At 39.8% G+C, this 24063-nt stretch overlaps 1 protein-coding gene across 2 annotated transcripts in view; it reads left to right on the top strand.

Moving 5' to 3' along the window:
- Positions 1–2663: 2663 nt before the first annotated feature.
- Positions 2664–24063, top strand: part of LOC123770980 (probable tRNA (uracil-O(2)-)-methyltransferase) — a 156979-nt gene continuing 135579 nt past the window's right edge. Inside the window, exons 1-2 of one of the 2 annotated variants that reach the window (XM_045763145.2) lie at positions 21860–21956; positions 23136–23228. The gene's annotated coding sequence lies outside the window, so the exon portion shown is untranslated. Of the gene's footprint in view, positions 2805–21859; positions 21957–23135; positions 23229–24063 lie in introns of those variants that run through there. The other variant, XM_045763146.2, reaches the window with a different exon arrangement.

The raw sequence follows: 24063 nt of genomic DNA, 5'->3' as shown, positions 1-24063 counted from the left end.
TTGGGGCAGGTCGTTTACAAAGATGTTGAAGAGAACCGGGCTCAAGCATGATCCTTGGGGGACTCCAGCTGTTGGGGTGAAGGCTGCGGCCTCTTTTGCCTGGAAGCTGGGGGTAACTTGCCTATTCTTAAGGAAATTTCTGTTCAGCCTGAGGAGGGTCCAGTTTTGCGCTGGTAAGTCTGCTAATTTGTACGTCCCTCGTCGCAATCAAAGCTACCTGTTTTTGCTTGCGAATTGAGCTTACGGCGTCGTAGATGATGTTTATTGCGTGCTAGGTTGATCTATGTGCTCGAAAGCCAAACTGTTTTTCTGTGAAGAGGTTGTTGTACTCCATGTAGTAGTTAAGACGGTTTGACATGATTTTTTCAAAGCACTTGCCTATTGTGTCTAAGAGGGAGATTGGACGGTAGTTGCCAGGTTGGTGGGGGTCTTTCTTGGGTTTGGGAATGAATATCATCTTGGCTGACTTGAATGCTACAGGAATGTGACCCGATGCGTTGAATAGGTTGAGTATGGATTGCAGAAGATTGCCTGGTAGAAGTTTGATCTGCAACGCTTTGATCTCCGATGGTCCTGGGGTCTTATCTCGGATGCTTTTGATGACTCCTCTCATCTCTAACATAGTTATGGGTCTTGTTTGAGGGTTGTCAGGTCTATCAGCGGGGTGCTGTGAAGGGAGGCGTCGTTTTCAGTTGTCCATTGGTTGACACGTTCAAAGTGAGCGTTGTTGAAGGCTCTGCTGTTTGAAGCCGTGAGTGTCTTTTTCCATACTGCGCCCATGAGGTCAGCCTGGTCTTGCGGGTCTTCTATTTTTTCTTGTTGTCCTTAAGCCAAATTGATGCTTTAGTCAGAGAGCGCTCCCTTTCCCAGATTATTTACACTGATGGATTCTTGCATCAGTCCTATGGTGCAGCTGGAAGTGCAGTTGTTGTGACAGGGAGAGATGGTTCCATCTCCCATGAGTGTGGAGAGCGTCTAAGTAACTGGGCCCCCACTCTTCAAACAGAATTGGTTGCCATAATCCTTGCACTAGAGCGCGTATATGAATCCAAAGTTGACACGGTAATTGTAAGTTACTCCTTGTCATCCTTGACTGCCCTCAGCGCCCCAAGGCATAACTGTGACGTGCTTATCTCTGAAGCTAGACATAGATATAGTGAAATAATCAATGATGGAGTGAGAGTTTGTCTCCTGTGGATTCCTTCCCATATTGGTCTCCGAATGCATGATAAAACTGATGAGCTAGCCAAGACTTTTGCTCGTAAAGAGGGAATTGATTACCAACTTGGACTGCCTTTGAGCAGCCTGAGGGCAGCAATGTCCCAGGAACATCAACTAAATTTCGGAGACTTGAGGCAAAGTGAAATTCACAACAGTTACTCCATCTATCATCATTCTATTATGCAGGAAGAACAGCACGTCTATGGGTCATCCAATAATGTTAGCAGACTTCTAGATGTTACCACTGCTAGGCTTAGGCTTGGCTACAAGTACCTCTGGGAGTTTGTAATATTTGCTGATGTAGATTTGACTAAATGTAAACTCTGTCAGCATAACTATTCGCATACTTTGCGTCATTATATAATGGAATGTGAAAAAATTGCGGAATTTAGTGATAACACCATTAATAGTGTCCAAGAAATGTGTAAGTACTTCATTCATAATGATATGCTGCCCGAAATCTTAGCGAAGTATCCAAAATTTGCTTACTGTAGGTAATGCATGCACATGACTGTAAAGCTGCCGCCCAGTTGGGTGGGTGTGCAGCAAGACTAATAACTGTGTGACTCACTATAGATGTAAAGTGCCTTGTATATATAGTGACTGTTGTTAGCCTCTTGTAATGTCACTTGTGACACCTCTTTGCGTCACTTGTGACACAAAGATTATTGATGTGTGTATTTGTGTGGGTGATTAGATATGTATGTGTATGTATATGTATATACGTATATATATATATGTACATGTATGTATGAGGGTGTGTACATGTGTATACAACATTGATAATTTTGTAACTAGCGTCAAACATTGTTATTTGCTTAGCTAAACGAACTAGAGGGTTCAGTTCCTGAACCGATTATGTGCCTCTGTAATCCTTTACACCACCGCCCACGGGATGGGTATGGGGTGCATAATAAAGAAAGAAATTGAAGAAATTGAATTGCTACCTCATCCCTTTGTGTGTATTTTACCTCAATAAACTTATTTCAATTTCAATTTCATATTACATATTAGGCGTTTACCTTTAATAACTATTATTATGTACATGTATGGATTATCACATATCACATAATAAAGATAATAGCGATTTACCCCAAAACTGGCCACAATCTTGTGTTTTGTGCGTTCGATCATGTTTGTGGGCATTCGGACGTGTGTTTACGCTGGCGGGCGGCGTTCTTACCGAGCCCGGATTATGTCCATCATGTCACTTCGTCGCCCCTAAATCAACACATGTCACTAAACTTCATTTAATAACTATATGCCTTTTAAGTAGGAAATTTTAACTGTTAATAACATTAGATTGTGGTTTTAATATTGAGCAATTATATTTATATACGAAACGTACACATTTTGTGTGGGAAATGGTCAAAATATGTGTTGTGTGTGGTGTGTGGTGTGTAGCAAGTGTGTAGTGTCCGGTGAGCGCCTGGAGGCCGGCCACCAACATGGTGCGGTTATACTCTCTCCTCACCGCCCCCTCTACTCCTCACACTGCCACACAACTCTATAAGCATTTGTTGAAGGAGTGCAAGAAGCTGCCAGAAGAGTGTCGGCCCTACTACCGTCATTACATAAGACAGGTGAGGGTGTTGGGCACTCATAACTAAACTATTTATAGTTAATAATCATTAGATTAAATTTGCCTATGTTTATTATTCAACTTTTTTCTTTGCTTTCATTTATTACCTAGGTTGCCTAGCCTCGCCATACTCCCTTACTCCATTGTACCCCTGGCTTTGCCTGTGTCTCAAAATGAAAATTATTTATTTATTTATTTATTTATTTATGCATATACAAGAATGTACATAAGGAATGTGAGGATACAAATATGGTAATTACAGTCTTGTAAAGCCACTAGCACGCGCAGCGTTTCGGGCAGGTCCTTAATCTAAGAAAATTTTAAGGAGGTAAATACTTGCAAAATTTATAGACAAAAAAATGATAACAGTTACATGAAATGAAAAAAAGAAGATGAGAGAAAATTGTAGGTAGAGTATATTAAAGCACATAGGTAGCTAAGATTGATTGCAATGACAGCTTGAATGGTAGTTGACAAAAATTGGTAGTCACAATACAGCATATGGCTAGCACATAAAAGAAGACAGCAATGAACACAATGATAAGGTTGTTTGATATTACATAAAAATTAGGAGATTGGGTAACACTAGGTACAGAGCAAATTTAAAGCTCAGTGTAGGAAACTAAGAAGATGAAGTTAGGTACTTTTTGGTTTTGCTTTTAAATAAGGCAAAAGTTTTACAGTTTTTCAATTCACTAGGGAGTGAGTTCCATAGACTAGGTCCCTTAATTTGCATAGAGTGTTTACACAGATTAAGTTTGACCCTGGGGATATCAAAGAGATATTTATTTCTGGTGTGGTGATAATTATTACTTACAGTATAGCTGAGAGTACTTAAATGTTTATTCAGGTATGGTACATAAATACAAGAGATATTACATAAATTGATCGATTTATAGATAGAGCTAGTACATACAATGAATAAAGCCACTATTACGCAAAGCGTTTCGGGCAGGAAAACCATTAATGACTAAAACTTAATACTAATTGAGTATAAAGATATAAAATGTGCTGAGAACAAATAAAAATAAAGATAAAAAGGGGGAAATATGGCTGAAAAAGCAGCACAAATACAATTAGGTCGACAAACAGCGTTGTTTAAGAAAACAGACATGGGTTGACAACAGAGGGGTAAGGTAGGTTACAGGGAATTTATTAGGTAGTGCTTTGTTTTTATCTTAAAATGGTTGAGAGAGGTACAGTCTTTAACATAGTTGGGAAGATCATTCCACATTCTGGGTCCCTTGATTTGTAGAGCATTTCTAGTTTGATTAAGTCGTACTCTAGGAATATCAAAACTGAATTTATTTCTGGTGTGGTGCTCATGGGTTCTGTTACAACCTTCAATGAAGCTTTTGAGGTCAGGATTGGCATTACAGTTCAGCATTTTATATATGTATAATACACATGAGAGAATGTGCAGTGACTTAATATCTAACATATTCAGAGATTTGAGTAGGGGTACCGAGTGATGTCTGGGGCCAGAGTTGGATATTGTCCTAATAGCAGCTTTATGTTCAGTAATTAGAGAACATAAATGATTTTAGGTAGTAGAACCCCAAGCACAAACACCATAGTTGAGATATGGATAGATGAGGGAGTAATAGAGCGTCACCAGGGCAGGGCGGGGTACATAATATCTGATCTTAGAAAGAATGCCAACAGTTTTTGAAACTTTTTTTTATATATTTAGAATGTGTCCCTGGAAATTCAGCTTACGTCAATGAGAATGCCATGGAATTTGCCATCTAATTTGTTACAAAGTTGGGTATTGTTAATTCTGAGATTTATTTGATTAGAGGATTTATTGCCAAACAGAATATAGAAAGTTTTGTCAATGTTAAGGGTGAGTTTGTTGTCAGTTAGCCAAAGATGGACTTTATTTAGCTCAGTATTTACTGTGGCATTTAGAGCAAGGGGGTCAGGACTGGAGTAAATGAAGGTTGCGTCATCAGCAAATAGAATTGGTTTAAGGTGTTGGGAGGCATTTGGAAGGTCATTAATGTAGATGAGAAAGAGGAGAGGGCCAAGTATGCTGCCCTGAGGAACACCAATGTTGATGGGTAGGGTGGGAGAAATTGAATTATTCACAGAAACATACTGGAGCCTGTCAGTAAGGTAAGATTTGAGGTATTGCAGGAAGTGTCCTCTGACTCCATAATGATGTAATTTAAGACGAAGGTTTTGGTGGTTGACAGTGTCAAAAGCCTTACGCAGGTCCACAAATAATCCAACAGGGAACTCATTTTTATCAAGAGCTGCATGAATCAAGTTAATCATACTAATAAGTGTATCGTTAGTGCTTTTTTTGGGTCTGAAGCCATATTGACAAAGCTAAATATATTGTGTTTGTCTAGATAAGAGTAATGCTGCGTGTAGATTAGTTTTTCAAATATTTTTGACAAGTTTGGCAGGATTGATATAGGTTTGTAGTTGTTAACATCCGTGAGATCACCACATTTGTGGACAGGGGTTACTCTCGCTTTTTTTAGAATATCTGGAAAGGTTTGGAGTTCAAGTGACTTGTTAAAGAGCAATGCAATAGCAGGGGCTAAAGATCTGGAGGCTTTTTTGTAAATTAAGGTTGGTATCTCCTCAAGGGCACTAGACTTGGTTTTAAGGGAAAGGATTATCTCATTAACATCAGTGGAATTTGCAGGCTTTAGGTACAGAGACTGTGGATAGTTACCAGTAAGATAGTCCTTAATATCAGTACTGGAAGATGGAATATCATTTGCAAGGGATGACCCAACTTGTAAGCAATCTACCTCATTTTTCTTTTTTTGTTCATTTTGTGTTTGTCTTCAATAGTCTTGTTTATATTTTTATTTTTTCTCCCCCTTTTATATCAAAATGTTATTTTGTAATTGCCATTCTTGCCTTGTTTTCCTACAACCAGCCTTCTTATGCAAACAAGTATAGACCCAGATCTAAACCTCTTATCCACTATCTATGACAATCATTACTTTAATGATCAAAATTGCAGATATTTTACAGCACATGATGTAAACAATGTATTAACACATAATCACAATATATCTGTAATTAACTTAATGTAAGATCACTAAGCAAACACTTCGATGATGTTAGTGCCTTGATTGAAACTATTGACAACAAATTCTCTTTTATTATACTTACTGAAACGTGGTTAAAAGAGGATACTACTCAACTCTTTAACATGCCAAACTACTCGGCAATTCACAACTGTCGACCAATTCAGAGAGGTGGTGGTACTGCTCTTTACAACCACCAAGAACTAACATGCTTAAAAGTAATTAGAACTAGAGACTACTGTGGGGAGTATATCTTCGCCAGTTTCAGAGTCAAGGGTGCTGAGTCTGTCCTGTCTGTGGGAGCAGTCTATAGAATTCCTAACACTGATGTGTCCGAATTCAACTCTAACTCTCAGAGTACGCGTAGGTCGAGGGAGGGGGTAGACGTACCGTGCGCGCTCCGTTAAAATCGTGACATTAACAGGGATTCGTAGGACTACTGCCGTGGATTACTGATTACAGACATAACAAAGTGCATAGTGACCGCTGGAAAATAGAAAATAGTCATTAACAATAGAACTTTGTGTTAAATAGAGAATAAACGGGAGACCACGTGTGAGCCAGTGAACGAGGCTTTGTGTACATGCGTGTATTAGGATAAAAAAAAAACGAAACAAAAAAAATAGTGAACGGTGATTCGTGGAACAGTGATGTGGAACGGGTATCACAACAACATATAAGTTGGAAGTGAATATTATAAATATAGAACACTAGAAATATAGAATAGTGGCAAGAGGCGGCATCAGTGGTTATAAATCGGGTAACTGGAAACTGGTGACATCAACCTGGGCCACAAGAGGTCACCTGTACCGACCGGGGGACCAGCCTCGCTACCTACGCTAAGTACCTGCCATAAAGTTTGAACAAAATAACACACATAATATTACAAATATACGATATACATATAATATTATAATATTAAACATATAAATATATATACATATATATTGTTACAAATATACAATATACATATAATATTATAAATATATAGATATATACAACAAAACAAGGCAATATGGGAGTAAATAAACAAATTTGTGGCCACTGTAACAACTTCTTAAAGACGAAGGTAACGGGAATTGAATGTTATATCTGTAAGACTAGATTCCATTCGGCTTGTACAGGAGTGAGTAACACTACGGCACTGAGAGATGGCCACTTGCTCTGGGTGTGTAAAAATGACCTGCCAGCTTGGAATATCCTAAAAAACCTTCTAGATAACATGACGCATGAACGGAAAACATCATTCATTGGAAGCCTACCAGCCATCCAGAAGGAGTGGGAAAGGAACAACAATTCTAATATACAAGGGGCGGAGGCTATAGTCAGGGATGAAACTGAGGCTGAAACTCAGGAAGTTGCAAACTCTGACTCAGTAGGCCTGGATGTAGATGACATTAAACTCGAAAGTGTACCTGACAGCTCGATAGGTACAGACACCACGACGGTTCTCGATAGAGCAATTCAGAACAGAAGGACAGACTTATGCAAATTTTATGCAAAGGGCATATGCAGACATAGATATGCTGGTAATAAGAAAGGATTAGAATGCAGTTACCAACATCCCAAAAAATGTTTAAATATGCTTAGGAAAGGTGAGTGTCGATTTGGATCAATATGTAGGTTTTTCCATCCTGACATGTGCCAAACCTCACTGGAGGACAGAAAATGCTATGACCTTAGCTGCCCACACTTTCACGTGAAAGGCACGGAACGCTACATAAAGAGTGGCAAGCAGGATAATGAATTTGGAGGAAACTCTATAAATTTTTTATACCAGACCGGCAGAGAATTCAAAAGGAGCAGCATGGAGAGTGTATGGAACTGGATGCCAGATCCACTGGCATTCCAGAATTACAGATACAATTACCCACCGAAAGGGAACTACAACTACGACAGAAAACTGCCCTACAACAATCAGTACTGGTCAGAACAAACTCATTATGTCCACGATTAATGGACGTGCCGAAAAAGTCTCCCATTCAAACTATCACTAATAGAGTAACCTCATTCATCTTTGCCAACATACAAGGACTGAAAACAAGAACAAACAACAAAGTACAGTTCATAAATGGCCTCCTCACGGAGTCAAATGCAGTATTTGGAGCTTTCACAGAAACCCATGCAGGGGAATTGTTGGACAGTGAGATCTGGATTCCAGGATATAACCTATACAGGTGTGATAGGAAAATTAGGTCACATGGAGGAGTGGGTCTGTATATTAGGGAAGACCTTGTATGCTCGGAGCTCCTAAACGTTACAAATGAGGTGGTAGAGGTACTGGGATTAAAAATAGAGAAAATAAATTTAGTGATTATACTAATATACAAACCGCCAGATGCAACGGCTGAGGAATTCACAGAACAGATAAGCAAAATAGAGAATAGCCTTGATAATTTGGAGAACCCGATACCTGATATTATTTTCCTAGGTGACTTCAACTTGCCTAGTCTCAGGTGGAAAATAGCAAACAATAATATTATACCAGGAAATCTATCAGGACCTAACCAACCACAGATTAGAGAACTACTTAGATTCTGTGACAAATTTTCACTCAATCAGCAGATATCGGAGCCAACGAGAAATGAAAATATTCTAGATCTGGTCTTTACGAACAATGAAGACATTATCAGAGACATTACGATATCAGATAAGACATACTCAGATCACAAACTCATTGAAGTGCAAACGACCATCAATACTCAGAATAGACCTAAAACGTTGATAAAGCGAGAGGGGCTATTCAGTAAATTCAATTTTAATAATAAAATGATAGACTGGGAGATAATAAACAGGGAACTTACAAACATTCCATGGGGAACTGTTCTAAATAATACAAGTCCTACAGAAGGAATAGAAAAACTTACTTCAGAAGCGTATCAAGTCTGTCTGAAACATGTTCCTTTGAGGAAAGCCAGAAAGAGATCTAACGTAGAAAGAGAACGCAGACGACACTATAAACGCAGGAAAAAAATAACGGAACTGCTTATGCAGACACGAATTTCCCGTCAAAGAAGGAATAATTTAAATAGGGAGATTGAGGAAATCGAGCGGAAATTGAAACACTCATATGAAACTGAAGAAAGGCAGTTAGAACAGAAAGCAATTCAGGAAATAAAGAAAAATCCAAAATATTTCTTCTCATATGCGAAATCAAAAGCAAAAACCACTGCCAGTATTGGACCTATTCGTACAAGTGAAGGTTCATACACGGAGGATGACAAAGAAATTAGTGAAATCCTAAAAAAGCAGTATGAGGACATGTTTAGCACTACAATAAACAACATGAAGGTGGAAGATCCAGACATTTTCTTTATGCGGGATATTCAAACCCCGGTAAATATAACTGATATAAACACGAGCGCACTAAATTTTGAAAAAGAAATTGAAAACATGCCCATGCACTCGGCCCCAGGTCCAGACTCATGGAATTCAATATTTATAAAGAAATGCAAAGTGCCGGTAGCACAGGCACTCAGTATAGTGTGGAGGAAGAGCTTGGACACGGGGGAGATACCAGATGCACTTAAAGTAGCAGACATAGCCCCTCTACACAAGGGAGGGAGCAAAGCATTGGCAAAAAATTATAGACCAGTTGCACTAACATCGCACATCATAAAAGTATTTGAGAGAGTGATTAGGAGTCAGGTCACCAATTTCATGGAGACCAATGACCTTCATAACCCAGGCCAACATGGATTTCGAGCGGGAAGATCGTGCCTCTCACAGCTACTTGAGCACTACGACAAAGTCACTGAGGCATTAGAAGAGAAACAGAATGCTGATGTGATATACACGGACTTCGCAAAGGCCTTCGATAAATGTGACCATGGCGTGATAGCACACAAAATGAAGTCAATGGGAATAACCGGTAAAGTAGGACGCTGGATACTCAGTTTTCTGTCAAACAGGACTCAGCGAGTAACTGTCAACCATATAAAATCTAGTCCAAGTGCAGTGAAAAGCTCTGTACCTCAGGGTACAGTCCTTGCACCACTGCTTTTCCTTATTCTCATGTCAGATATAGACAAAAATACAAGTCACAGCTTCGTATCATCCTTTGCAGATGACACAAAAATCAGTATGAAAATTACCTCGGCTGAGGACATTGAAAAACTTCAAGCTGATATTAATAAAGTTTTCGACTGGGCATCAGAAAATAACATGATGTTTAACAGTGATAAATTCCAGGTACTCAGGTACGGTAAAAATGAGGACCTTAAACATAATACAGAGTACAAAACACAATCAAATGTACCCATAGTAGGAAAACAGCATGTAAAGGATTTGGGAATAATAATGTCGGACGACCTAACGTTTAAGGAGCATAACCAAGCAAATATTGCGACAGGCAGAAAAATGATAGGATGGATTACGAGAACTTTCAAATCCAGGGATCCCATCACAATGGTTGTACTCTTCAAGGCGCTTGTGTTGTCCCGTCTTGAGTACTGCTCAGTACTCACTTCCCCCTTCAAAGCAGGAGAGATTGCTGAAATAGAGGGAATACAGAGAACATATACGGCACGCATAGACGCAATAAAGCACCTAAATTATTGGGATCGTCTCAAAGCCCTCCAAATGTACTCACTAGAAAGAAGACGAGAGAGATATCAAATAATATACACCTGGAAGATACTGGAGGGCCAAGTACCAAATCTACACAGTAAAATAACAACGTACTGGAGTGAACGACATGGAAGAAAATGTAGAATAGAACCAGTGAAGAGCAGAGGTGCCATAGGCACAATCAGAGAACACTGTATAAACATCAGAGGTCCGCGGTTGTTCAACGTCCTCCCAGCAAGCATAAGAAATATTGCCGGAACAACCGTGGACATTTTCAAGAGGAAACTAGATTTATTCCTCCAAGGAGTGCCGGACCAACCGGGCTGTGGTGGGTATGTGGGCCTGCGGGCCGCTCCAAGCAACAGCCTGGTGGACCAAACTCTCACAAGTCGAGCCTGGCCTCGGGCCGGGCTTGGGGAGTAGAAGAACTCCCAGAACCCCATCAACCAGGTATCAACCAGGTAACCTTAGAAATCTAATACTAGATAACAGACTGAACAAAAGCCATCTAATTATCGCAGGGGACTTTAATATTGACCTCTGCGAGCCTGAAAACCCTACTGCTGCCAGCTTCCTCAACTGTATAAATTCCTGCTTCCTCATACCCTTAATCACTAGACCTACTAGAATCACTGATAGTACTGCCATGACTCTTGATCACATCTGGACCAACATAACCTCTCCGCTTACTTCAGGGGTAATCATCGATAGCACTACAGACCATTACCCCACATTTCTCCTAACTAACATTAACAAACCACCTCTAGAGACAAGGGAGTTAAGCTTTAGGCTGCACAATGAAACTACTATAGGTAACTTTATAGCGGCTGCTGCTAATGTCAACTGGGAGTCCGAATTAGGTAACATAAGGGACATCAACCTAGCAATGCAATCTTTTCTTCAAAAAACTCTCAGCCTTTATAACACCCACTGTCCTATGCTAACAAAACAAGTCACAACTAAAAGGCTGAACAATCCTTGGCTTACAAAGGGAATACTTAAATCCATTAATAAAAAACATGACCTTGAGAAGAAGTATAGGTTAGGAATCGTCTCCAAAAATTTTTCAAAGAATTACTCGTCATTGCTATCTAAAATAATTAGAAGAGCCGAAACTAAATACTACGAAGATAAATTTACCCAAACAAAGGGCAACATTAAGAAAACATGGAGCACAATTTCACAAATATGAGATCAAAGAAGATTTTAAATAACAAACTAATACTATTGTCCAATAACGATGGTCAGCTTACAGCCTCTGATACTGCTATTGAGTTCAATAGGTTCTTCTCTTCCATTGGGTCATCCCTTGCAAATGATATTCCATCTTCCAGTACTGATGTTCAGGACTATCTACAGGTAACTATCCAGTCTCTGTACCTAAAGCCTGCAAATTCCACTGATGTTAATGAGATAATCCTTTCCCTTAAAACCAAGTCTAGTGCCCTTGAGGAGATACCAACTTTAATTTACAAAAAATCCTCAAGATCTTTAGCCCCTGCTATTGCATTGCTCTTCAACAAGTCACTTGAACTCCAAACCTTTCCAGATATTCTAAAAAAAGCGAGAGTAACCCCTGTCCACAAATGTGGTGATCTCACAGATGTTAACAACTACAAACCTATATCAATCCTGCCAAACTTGTCAAAAATATTTGAAAAACTAATCTACAAGCAGCTTTACTTTTATCTAGCCAAGCACAATGTACTTAGCTCTTGTCAATATGGCTTCAGACCCCAAAAAAGCTCTAACGATGATTAACCATATTAACGATGATTAATCATATTAGTATGATTAACTTGATACATGCAGCTCTTGATAAAAATGAGTTCCCTGTTGGGTTATTTGTGGACCTGCGTAAGGCTTTTGACACTGTCAGCCACCAAAACCTTCTTCTTAAATTGCATCATTATGGAGTCAGAGGTCACTCCCTGCAATACCTCAAATCTTACCTTACTGACAGGCTCCAGTATGTTTCTGTGAATAATTAAATTTCTCCCACCCTACCCATAAACATTGGTGTTCCTCAGGGCAGCATACTTGGCCCTCTCCTCTTTCTTATCTACATTAATGACCTTCCAAATGCCTCCCACCACCTCAAACCAATTAATTCTATTTGCTGACGACACAACCTTCATTTACTCCTGTCCTGACCCCCTTGCTCTAAATGCCACAGTAAATACTGAGCTAAATAAAGTCCATCTTTGACTGACTGCCAACAAACTCACCCTTAACATTGACAAAACTTTCTATATTTTGTTTGGCAATAAATCTTCAAATCAAATAAATTTCAGATAAACAATAATCAAATTTGTAACAAAATAGATGGCAAATTCCTTGGTGTTCTCATTGACCACAAGCTGAATTTCCAGGGACACATTCTAAATATATCAAAAAAAGTTTCAAAAACTCTTGGCATTTTTTCTAAGATCAGATATTATGTACCTCGCCCTTCCCTGGTGACGCTCTATTACTCCCTCATCTGTCCTTATCTCAACTATGGTATTTGTGCTTGGGGTTCTACTACCTAAATCATTTACGTCCTCTAATTACTCAACACAAAGCTGCTATTAGGACAATATCCAACTCTGGCCCCAGACATCACTCGGTACCCCTACTCAAATCTTTGAATATGTTAGATATTAAGTCACTGCACATACTCTCATGTGTATTTTATATATATATATATATATATATATATATATATATATAAATATATATATATATGTCGTACCTAGTAGCCAGAACGCACTTCTCAGCCTACTATGCAAGGCCCGATTTGCCTAATAAGCCAAGTTTTCATGAATTAATTGTTTTTCGACTACCTAACCTACCTAACCAAACCTAACCTAACTTTTTCGGCTACCTAACATAACCTAACCCATAGAGATAGGTTAGGTTAGGTTAGGTAGGGTTGGTTAGGTTCGGTCATATATCTACGTTAATTTTAACTCAAATAAAAAATAATTGACCTCATACATAATGAAATGGGTAGGGTTATCATTTCACAAGAAAAAAAATAGAGAAAATATATTAATTCAGGAAAACTTGGCTTATTAGGCAAATCGGGCCTTGCATAGTAGGCCGAGAAGTGCATTCTGGCTACTAGGTACGACATATATATATATATATATATATATATATATATATATATATATATATATATATATATATATATATATATATATATATATATATATATATATTAGTATATTTTGGTAGCAGTCTTTCCTGTAGACATATATTATTAAATATGACCGAAAAAGTAAGATTAATAATTCTAACACGAATTTTCTCAATCTTTCGTACATTTCTTTTCACTGTTGGAGGTAATTCAAAAATCAATTCTCCAAAATTCATTTTTATTTCTAGTCTGACGCGACACGAGTGCGTTTCGTAAAACTTATTACATTTTCAAAGACTTAAGTTTACAAATACACAACTGAATAGAACTTACGCATCTCCGATTTTGTTTATATCTCGTGTCGCGTCAGACTAGAAATAAAAATGAATTTTGGAGAATTGATTTTTGAATTACCTCCAACAGTGAAAAGAAATGTACGAAAGATTGAGAAAATTCGTGTTAGAATTATTAATCTTACTTTTTTGGTCATATTTAATAATATATATATATATATATATATATACACAGTACAACCTCGATTCAACGTACCCCGATTCAACGAATCTCCGGCTAGTTCGCACACTTTTCAGGCCGAATTTACTCATCCGGTTCGAACAATGGTTCGCCGAAGCGAGGGATGTTCGGATTTGCTTACGATGTCCAGACAGAGTTCACAGACTGGTGGAAAACTTTCCCATTCTATAACAGATTACAATTAATAATTCTCTCATATGACAAGTTGGATCACACAAGTGGATCACACAAGTGGACCACACAAATGGACCACACATGTGGACCACAAGTGGTCCACAAGCTTACGATTTTGGGACAGAGTTCACAGAGTGGTGGAAAACTTTCTCATTCTATCACAGATTACAATTAATAATTCCTTCATAAGAAGTTGGATCACACAAGTGAACCATATGAACCAAACACCAGCCAAAATGGTCCACACAAACACCAGCCAGTGATCCACACAAGTGAACAACTGAGTTTCCATGATTTTCGTTCACTGATTTGGGGCACACGTATCTTTGTACATTAATTTAAAGGATGAAGCGTGATTACCTAGCTACATGTGGTAAAATCTCCTTATAGACATTTTCTGTGATGAAACAAGATGAGTGAGGGTGGACAGATAAGAGAATACTATACTGTAAACCTCACTTTACAGTGAGGTTTCACTCACTTTCGTCTGTGTGTCGTCACAGTTCAGTGACCCATGACTTTTGAAAGTTTCATATTAATAAATAATTTCTAAAACCAGTGTTTTAATAGCTTTTTATTATCCTAATTAAACTAAACTAAATAAAACCGAAAATATGCTGTAACATGATAGACATCTGCTCTTTGAGAAATTACTGTATGTTATTGGAACAACTCTAGCGTGAGTGGACGGGTCTAATCCCTGTACACACACCATGCTTGTTTCATCCCTCCCTCCCTCCCTCCCTCCCTCCCTCTCTCCCCCTCCCCCTCTCTCTCTCTCTCTCTCTCTCTCTCTCTCTCTCTCTCTCTCTCTCTCTCCCCCCCCCCCTCCCCCCCTCCCCCTCTCTCTCTCCCCCCCCCTCTCTCTCTCTCTCTCTCCCTCTCTCTCTGTCCCTCTCTCTCTCTCTCTCTCTCTCTCTCTCTCTCTCTCTCTCTCTCTCTCTCTCTCTCTCTCTCTCTCTCTCTCTCTCTCTCTCTCTCTCTCTCCCCATATTCATCCCCCTCCCTCCATCCATCCCCCTCCCTCCATCCATCCCCCTCCATCTATCCATCCCCTCCATCCATCCATCCCCTCCCTCCATCCATCCATCCCCTCCCTCCATCCATCCATCCATCCCCTCCATCCATCCATCCCCTCCCTCCATCCATCCATCCCCTCCCTCCATCCATCCATCCATCCCATCCATCCATCCCCTCCATCCATCCCCTCCCTCCATCCATCCATCCCCTCCATCCATCCCCTCCCTCCATCCATCCATCCCCTCCATCCATCCATCCCCTCCATCCATCCATCCATCCCCTCCCTCCATCCATCCATCCCCTCCCTCCATCCATCCATCCATCCATCCCCTCCCATCCATCCATCCCCTCCATCCATCCATCCCCTCCCTCCATCCATCCATCCATCCATCCCCTCCCTCCATCCATCCATCCCCTCCCTCCCACCATCCATCCATCCATCCCCTCCCTCCATCCATCCATCCCCTCCCTCCCACCATCCATTTATCCATCCCCTCCATCCCCTCCCTCCATCCATCCATCCCCTCCATCCATCCATCCATCCCCTCCCTCCCTCCATCCATCCATCCATCCCCTCCCTCCATCCATCCATCCCCTCCCTCCATCCATCCATCCATCCATCCATCCATCCATCCATCCCCTCCCTCCCTCCCTCCCTCCATCCATCCATCCATCCCCTCCCTCCATCCATCCTTCCATCCCCTCCCTCCATCCCCTTTCTCCCTCCATCCATCCAGAATTGAAGAAACAAATCAAGTTAAAAAAAAAAGTTAACTGGGTCAGAGTTAGGGTTATCAGCGAGTCGGTCCCTTCACCACCACCGACACACCTCCCCCCCCCACCCCTACAGCCCATACACACACACACACACACACCCTCAAATCATCCATCCTTCCATCCCTCCCTCCATCCTACCATCAATCCATCTCCATCCTCTCCTTCCCTGCCTCCCTCCCAAGCTCTGCCTACCTCCCTCCGTGCCTGTCTCCCTCCGTGCTTGCCTCCCTCCCTGCCTCTCCCTCACAAGCTCTGCCTGCCCACCTCCCTCCCAACCTCCCACTGATTTGTGGCAGACGTATCTTTGTAAATTAATTTTAAGGCTGAAGCGTGATTAGCTAGCTACATGTCGTAAAATCTCCTTATAGACATTTTCTGTGATAAAACAAGGTGAGTGAGGGTGGACAGATAAGGGAATACTGTTCTGTAAACCTCACTTGGTTTTCCTTCGTCTGTGTCGTTATAGTTCAGTGACCCATGACTTTGAAAGTTTCAGACTAATAAATAATTTCTAAAACCAATGCTTTAATAGCTTTTTATTATCCTAATTAAACTAAACTAAATAAAACCGAAAATATACTGTAATATGATAGACATCTGCTATTTGAGAAATTATTTGTTATTGGAACAACTCCAGCGTGAGCGAGTGGACGGGTCTAATCCCTGTACACACACACCATGCGTTTCTCGTTTCAATTCGTCGCCACAGTTCAGTGACTACGGCTCCGAAATAATAAAATTAATAAATCATTTAATCAATGGTCATTTAACAGATGATGAGATTATCCAAAATGTTTCTGGCACTGTTGACGTTCCCAGCACCAGCACAGCCGTATCCAGCACCAGCACAGCCGTACCCAGCACCAGCACAGCCGTACCCAGCACCAGCACAGCCGTACCCAGCACCAGCACAGCCGTACCCAGCACCAGCACAGCCGTACCCAGCACCAGCACAGCCGTACCCAGCACCAGCACAGCCGTACCCAGCACCAGCACAGCCGTACGCAGCACCAGCACAGCCGTACCCAGCACCAGCACAGCCGTACCCAGCACCAGCACAGCAGTACGCAGCACCAGCACAGCCGTACCCAGCACCAGCACAGCCGTACCCAGCACCAGCACAGCCGTACCCAGCACCAGCACAGCCGTACCCAGCACCAGCACAGCCGTACCCAGCACCAGCACAGCCGTACCCAGCACCAGCACAGCTGTACCCAGCACCAGCACAAAAGCAGCTGAAGCCAACACAGCAGCAGCGAGCACCAGCAAAGCTGATGCAAACATCTAAAAACATCGTGTGTGAAGTGAACAATTAGAATAAGTGTTAAATTCAAGTGTGTACATAGTGTTAAAATTAAAGTTGCAATAATTCTAATGTTTTCAAGAACTGTATTGTAGTACTCAACATACAGCAAAACCACTTTTAATAATGCAGTGCTAACGGCTTAATGCACTGCAGTACCTATTTACTGTAGAGCATTCACAACTTCACAAAACTTCAAGATGGACATAACTCCAACAATAAGGTAAATACATGAATTACAGTATTTTTAGTAGAGTAGTAAAATATAGGTACAGTAAGTAATATGATACAATGCATTTTTATTGTGTACAAGAAAAAAAAAAGACACTGACGCAAACGCCTCTTGAAGGTCACCTCTTGCAACGAATCCAACGCTCCAACGAACTGGGGGTGGTCCCATATAGTACGTTGAATCGAGGTTGTACTGTAATATAAAACGCTGAATTGTAATGCCAATCCTGTCCTTAAAAGCTTCATTGAAGGTTGTAACAGAATCCATGAGCACCACACCAGAAACAAATACGTTTTTGATATTCCAAGAGTATAACTTAAACTAGAAATGCTCTACAAATCAAGGGACTCAGAATGTGGAATGACCTTCCCAATCATGTTAAAGACTGTACCTCTCTCAACCAGTTTAAGATAAAAACTAAGCACTACGTAATTAACTCCCCGTTCGAGTCATAAATGCTCATACTCCGCCTAAGTAAAACAGAAACAAGCAACACTTAGTGGGCCAGCCAGAGGCTTAGGGCCCGCACAGGAATATCCGTGAAAAAAGAAAACTCCCTGTAACCTACCTTACCCCTGTAATGTCAACCATGTCTGTTATTTTTAAATAATGCTGTTTGTCGACCAAATTGTATTTTTGCTGTTTTTCTGCCATGTTCCCCCTTTTTGATTTTTATGTTTTCTCAATACATTTTATACTTTAATCTCAATTAGTATTAAGTTTTAGTCCTTAGTGCTTTTCCTGCTCGAAACGCCTTGCGTAATAGTGGCTTTAGGCATTGTATGTACTAGCTCTATCTATAAATTCATCAATATTTGTATCACCCCTTGTATGTATGTATTTTACCTGAATAAACATTTGACTTTTTTATTTTGACTCTGGGACAGCGCTGAGCGTTCTCAAACACCTTACAACATACTACAACTAATAATAATGTATTCACAAGAAGGTACAATGGGTTGGTGAGATTACACTTAATTGGTATTTTTGCATTCTTGCAAAGCCACTAGCATGCATAGTGTTTTGGGCAGGTTCTTAATATAACATATCAGGTAAGATGAAAGTGTACATTGTATTCAGGCCTACATTCACAACAGCAGGCCTGACAAAAAAGTAGGTGGTACAGCTATCTATTACCAAGATAATTTCAATTGCACAAGTGTTAGAAGCAATAGAGACGACTGCTGTGAACTTGCCTTTTGCTCAATTCTTGGTCAAATCCCATAAATCGTCAATAATTATTGGAGCTATTTATAGATTCCCAATACTAATACAACTACATTCTCTGATAATATATGGTCCCTAATCATAAACAACAACCTCAATAAAAATCACATCACTCTAGGAGATGACTTCAATATTGACTTTTGTCAACAAAATAGTCCCCAAGTCGAATACTTCCTAAATACATGAACTCCTGTATGCTGATCCTGACATTCAACAAGCCCACACGAATTATTGAAACATTTGCTACAAACCTGGACCACATATGGACTAATATAACAGCCCCTCTTGTCTCTGGTATAGTCACTGACAGAACAACTGATCACTGTCCTACCTTCCTCTCAACAAACATGGACATAACACCCTCGGTTACCAATAAACTTACCTTTAGACTATACAGCAAACCAACAATAGGGGAACCTCATAAATGCTCTTCACAATATAAACTGGGAATCTGAACTCAACAATACACAGGATATAAATTCATTAGCTGACATCTTTCTCTCCAAAACTGTAAGCCTCTACAACACACACTGTCCTCTCCTCACTAAGCAAGTAACTGCCAAAAGATTAAACAACCCCCTGGCTCACAAGTGGCGTACTCAAAGCATTTAACAAGAAACAAATATAAACAAAAATTAGGATTGGCCTAGTTACAAAAGAAGTACAGTGGGGCCTCGACTTACGATGGTAATCCGTTCCCAGAGACGGATCGTAAGTCGAAATATCGTAGTGTAATTTGAAGCGATTTTTCCCATACGATATAAAGGGAGTTGAATTAATCAGTTCCCCACCCTCCAAAATATTAACTTACAAATACATTTTATACTGGATACAATTTTTTTTCTAACTACAATACAGTACATATGTTTATCTTACCTTTATGGAGGACTCTTGATGGCGTATGGAAGATGGTGAGGAGGGGGGAGTAGGAGAGGTGTTACTGTTTGGAAGGGGAGTCCCCTTCCATTATCGCATCAGGCAGTGATGACTTCTCTGGGGTACACACACTCCTACGTTTTGCCTGCTTACCACTAGGACCTGGTTGTGATTCACTGCTTGTTTGTCTCACTGAAAACCTTAACATAGATTTTTGTTTTTCCATATGTTTTAATTTTTGTCTGTAGTGATGCATCACAGTGTCATTAACACTTTAGTGCGCGCGGCACTCGCTGAAAAAAAAAGCGCCTTGTGCGCGCGGCGTTCTGGGCGCTCAAGCGTAAACACAAAAAAGTTTATAATCTTTTCACGCTCCTAACATTGTAATTAGCATTGTAACATTGAATTCTCGAGCTACGTTTTTCATTTTGGTATCAATGCGTTGGCAATAAAATTCTCTACAAGATCATATGCATAAAATGTCACCAAAGCATTTGCTATCCCACCACGAAGTAAATAAACACGAAGATGACTCGCCGTGACACCCAAACAGGAAGTAAATGTTCATACTCTTTCGTTTGTTGCCAGCCTCACAGTCATCCTACAGCGCTTATTTTGATATCACTGAACTCACAATAAAATTCCCCACCCAGACATATGCCTATCAATGTCTAATTATGTTCCGCACGAGTGTGGGAACTGGGCGAAGCGTTAGCCGTGATTTCAGCAGCGACGACACTGTTGTGATGCAGCGCTTTGAAAGTTTATACTTATTTCACTGTCCTGACATTATTTCTCGAGCTACGTATTTCATTTTTATAGCAATGTGTTCGCAATAGAAAGTTTTATATATAACATAGAAAGTTCTATAAGAACATGGGTAGAATTGGCCAACAGAGCGTCAAATAAATTTGCGGCGAATAAAATCTTACGTGTGTTTGTACCCGTGAGCGTAAAAAGTTTTTACTTTGCTCATGTTTTTTCAAGTTTATACTTGTTTCACACCTTTTTTTTTGTTTGTATAGTGTTCGGAATAAAATTCTCTACACAGACATATGCATATAAATGTAGAATCATGATCGCGGCCAACACAAGAGTGTGTGGAGTGGGCGATTACCCTCGTTGTGTCACCAACTCGATAGTCTCTCCTCTAAGTTACAATACATTGCTGTTTTCTCAAATTGGCACTGTGCCTATTAGAGAAAACAAAAATTTAATGGCAAACATATTCATACAAACCCCAAGTCGATCGAGTAGTAAATACCCACTATAACACGGTTCCGTAAATTTACGTCGTGATCCGACAAGCGCTTATCTAAACCGCCCGTAATTCCAAGTGGAAAATCCAGGATAGTGTTAAATTAAAAGGTTAAGGCAACGGCCTACTGCACCGTGATTTGGGTGAGTCATTCAGCAAAAGTTTGCAATTCTTCCCATGCTGCACACATTTTCTTAATTAATGAGGAAGGGACATTCTGTACTGTCTCCTCCTCCCCTGAAGAAATTTCCTCGGCTGTCTGTCTCTTGTTGCTGCTCCTTGTGAAGTTCTTCAGTGGTCAGTTCTTCGCTGTGTTCCTCCACCAGCTCGCAACACACAACACTCAGAACACTATGAATGCCACTTCTTTTTCTAAATTTCTCAAACTATCCCCTGCTCACCTTAAACTCTTTTTTTGCATTTGCATCACTCGTTACAGGGGTTTTCTTTTAAAGGTCTTCATGCAATTTTCTTGCCTTTTCACACATGATGGTCTCTGAAACTCTATCTCACGCTAACTCTTTGCTGTGTATCCAAATTAATAATAACTGTTCAACATCCTCAAGTGTTTGTGTTCTATGTTTTGTGAATATTGATATGCCTTTTGCCACTTTAGCACTCATAATGTCCTTTTTCTTAGCAAGTATGGTGGATACCATTGACTGAGATTTGTTGTACTGCCTAGCTAGTTCAACAACCTGCACACCATCTTCATATTTACGAATGGTCTCTTGTTTTTGCTCTATGGTCATTGTTACATGGGTTTTCATATGTTGAACTTTTCATATGTTGACTTTGAGACTCATGGTGTGATATATAATAATCAGTTTTATGTTCAAAAAGCAAAAAAAAAAAAAAAACACAAAAACTTAATTTCTTATAGGCGTGATTGTCACTAAGCAGGCAGCTCTAGTAAACTGAAGCAGGTTGGCCCGCGTGATCAGGAAACACGCACTCGGTCGACCCAAACGTGTACCAACAAATATCGTTAGTCGACGACACTATCGTAAGTCGAGTCAAATTTTTTTATCAAATTTACATCGTAACTCAAAATTATCATAAGTCGGGGCAATCGTAAGTCGAGGTGCCACTGTAGATAAGAGATACTCATCAATGCTTACCAATATAGCATTGAAGAGAGCCAAAGTTTCCTTTTATAAGAATAGATTTATAGAAGCAAAAGGAAATATGAAAAGTACATGGAAGGCCATCTCTAACATCCTAAGATCTAAACAGCAATCACATAACAAGCAGATAAAACTTTCCAAAGATGGTTACACACATGTATTAGACTTAGATATTGCAACTGAATTCAATAGTTTCTTTTCATCAGTTGGTGCTAACCTTGCCAGAAAAATCCCAGTGACCCAGACACATGATATTACATACATGTATCTCACCGGCAGCTATCCTAACACTCTACTCCTTTTACCAGTCAGCCCGACAGACATATCTGTAATTCAGTCACTTAAAACCGAAGCTGGTAACATTAATGAAATACCCTCTATAATATATTGCACTACCCCTGCTCTTGCATTACCCATAGCTCTGCTATTAAACAAATCTCTAGAATGTCATACTTTTCCTGATATCCTTAAAAAAGCAAGAGTGATGGGAGTTCATAAAGGAGGCGAGACAGCGGACATAAACAATTACAGACCAATATCAAATCTACCTACAAATCAAATCTCTGCCCTTGTGGAATGCAGGGATGCCACTCTCATGGAAAATGTGTGGAAACCTTTACACACAAAATCATACACATTTACTAATACATACTCTCAAACACAAGTAGAATAAACTGGTATTTATCTTGTATCTAAGAGAAACATTTACATTAATAACAACAAAAGCTAGATTTTATATACCAGTCATTACAATGTAAAGTAATAAGTATCGGGTAGTTTTGAGGTGTATAAATTGGTATATGCACATAAAATAAGAATTTTAATGTAATGCAGTTGACTGTATATCCAATATGTTAGTCTTCCATGAGCAGAAACATGTTTGGACAATTTATGGTTTATAATTATCTAAAACAGATATTCTGTCTATTAATATAATTACAAGACAGTATCAATAAATTTCTTGAAAACTATATTTGGCTACATGGAAATTACCAGTGGATGGGTGTATACTCTTATTTATGTTATGTACTGTAAATATAAAGGGATTCTTTTAACAGGGCTTTAATCAACATTCTGAAGAAATAGATCCGGAACGTTTAATGCAGATCATCAATCGAGCTGTTGAAGACGGAAAGTGGATTATTAAGAAGGTAAGGAAATTGATGTAGATTAAAAAATAGGTTATGAGCGATTTTGCAGGCAAATAGCAAGAGGCAGGTATTCTGTATACAGGCAGTTCCCCTACTACAATCAAGTTAGGTTCTGAAAATGTGTATAGCATTTGCTTGGGTCACGGGAATGTTGATCCTTGGAATCATTAACCCTTACACTGCTCAGGGGTCCTGGGGACATTTACACGCCTGTGCGCAAGAAAAAACAATTCAACATTTTTTTTTTCGTCTTCTAAACATGTTAATTTGTGTCCCCTGAGCACGGGGGAAAAAAAAAATCGTAGGTGACATATTTTGGGCGCAATTGACCGAGGAAGTCTGGCAAAAAGTGGGCGTTGACAGAGCGGCCGTCAGACCCGGTCAGCGTCACCCGCGCTGACAGATGGGAATTGCCACAAAGATATTATTACCTAATTGTTTCAATGTCTCCAATTGATTTTTTCTTAGTTTTTTGCAGTAATATTATTCAATAGTGTGTATTGTAATATATTTATATAATAAAAGTGGTGAATAATCGCTATACTCAAAAGTATGATGTGCATATTAGTGATTCAATTATTATGTTTATAAAACAATAAACAAATAGTTTTGCTGCTATTACACTCTATACACAGGTTATATATAAGTATCTGCATGTTTTGGTCACCATAACGAACCACTATGTTGGTATTGAGAGTCGAAAAGCAACGAGAGTTACCGCCACACACCAGCCAGCCACTCGCTGCCACTCCCTCAACACACGCACTAAACTTTCTTCTCCAATAATACCATTTGTGGTGTTATTACACTATATACAGACGTTATATATAAGTAT

Source organism: Procambarus clarkii, chromosome 65, assembly GCF_040958095.1.
Source record: "Procambarus clarkii isolate CNS0578487 chromosome 65, FALCON_Pclarkii_2.0, whole genome shotgun sequence".
NCBI lineage: Eukaryota > Metazoa > Arthropoda > Malacostraca > Decapoda > Cambaridae > Procambarus > Procambarus clarkii.
Note: the sequence above shows the minus strand (reverse complement) of the source record. Positions and strands in the feature narration are given on the sequence as shown.